Source organism: Amblyomma maculatum, chromosome 5 (assembly GCF_055883805.1).
Source record: "Amblyomma maculatum isolate TAMU_Amacu chromosome 5, ASM5588380v1, whole genome shotgun sequence".
In the NCBI taxonomy this organism is placed as follows: Eukaryota; Metazoa; Arthropoda; class Arachnida; order Ixodida; family Ixodidae; genus Amblyomma; species Amblyomma maculatum.
The window spans coordinates 32,490,385-32,492,139 of NC_139348.1; positions in this window are offsets into that span (position 1 = coordinate 32,490,385).

Consider the following 1,755-nt stretch of genomic DNA (forward strand, 5'->3'; position numbering starts at 1 on the left):
AGGAGCATTTTTTGAGAATTTTCCCTTTTGTGCTTCAGTAGCGTTGTTTTTCTGCCTTTGTATCATTTATTCTCGAATTTGTTTTTAGAATAGTTCTAGTTAAATGGGCTCAGAATTCACAAACTTGCATCCAGCAACACTGACTGTTACTTATTTTCTAATCTGGGACTGCATGAGTGCGCCTGAGACTTGTTGTAGTGTTTTTCAATATTTCGAGCCATAATCATGTGGACGAACAATAATCCCTCCAGCACGAATGAATTGCAGGTAGGCAAGGAAGGCTAGAAGATTCTTCTCATTATGAGATGACAAGCAAGGAAACCTTTGCTCTTCGGCCAGCAATGTCGTATTGAAATTGGAAGTAGGTATTGAAATCATAGGCGTGTCGACGCCCGACGTCCTAATTTTAGTTAATGAAATGCAGCGTAATAGAGCGATACAAATGACTTGAAAACACCCTAATACTGTACCATAAGCACAACTGCACCTGTGTTTTTTGAGACCTAATTTTTATTGCTGGTTCAACATCGCAGCTTGAGACATTCGGCGTGTAATCGGCACCCTTGCGGCAAATGCTGGGTGCTGAACAAGAACTGCCTCTGCCTAGGACTTTGCCTGGATGATAGCTTGTGCTGTACATGTGGATTTTCTGCCACTGTGCTTCTTTTCTTGCATTTGACTAGTTTTATGGCCATGACCTACTGACCGCCAATTTAATGTTTGAAGAATTATATCAGACATGTTCGCCATCGCAAATGATTTTGGGCTGATTTCACTGGCCCACTACAAAGGTTGGATCATGTGAGATTTCAAAAACGTAAACGACATTGAAATATCCGTATGAATCAAATGAAATCAAAGAAACGACGATTGCTATTCGTATTGAAATATTTTGGCACCACGATAATTCTGACCGATTTGTTTTCAGAAAACGAAATGCGCTAATTAACCGCACACTTAAAACTTGAGAAGCGTAAAATTTTAGAAGCAGGTTTTGCTTGTTTGCTTGACAAACGAGAACGTAGGCAGAAACTGCTCCAAAATTTATATTCTCAGACTAAACGTTGGTTGAAAAGTTGATCAGCGCCCTTTTTATTATTAAATCTCCCCTTTAAAATCTGCCCTTGAGTTTTTAAGATCCATACCACATTTCCAACATCCACTTCCGTTTTTAGCCTGTAAAAGGAAAAGCTCTCGGCTGGATCACCACGACGCTAAGGTAGGTTACCTCCGTTGTCTCAGGTTGTATTCCTCTCCAATAACTTCTACGTAGGCCATGAGACAATGTGAAAAGATTACAAGGGTTCAACGCTGCTGAACAAAATATTGAGCGAAAGCATAACCAGCAGGTGACCGAGCGTTCTCTTCTCTTTTTCTTTTTCCTCAGCCCACATATAAAGCTCAGTTTTAATCAAGCCGTATGAACGTGCCTTAGTGGCCTATAGGAGTAAGCCCCATGTGAAACGAGAGACCCAAGTTGCCATCTCCTGCCAGCCGCTTAAGTTCGTAGCCCAGCTCTCACCGTAGTGTCACGTGGGGTGTGGCGTCACAGCATCAAGTGGGTAATACGTGCCTACCGGCCGCGCTGCGCCAAAGGCTCGAAACCTACAGTAGTATTGCTTTCGCAATGAAAAAATACAATAAAATACAAAAAAATCGTTATGGCAATCACATGTCCTCGAAGCAGCCGTCAAACTAACACGATATTGACTGGTGTAAGGCCGCGGTGGCCCTTTAATGTTTCGGCGCGCGCGG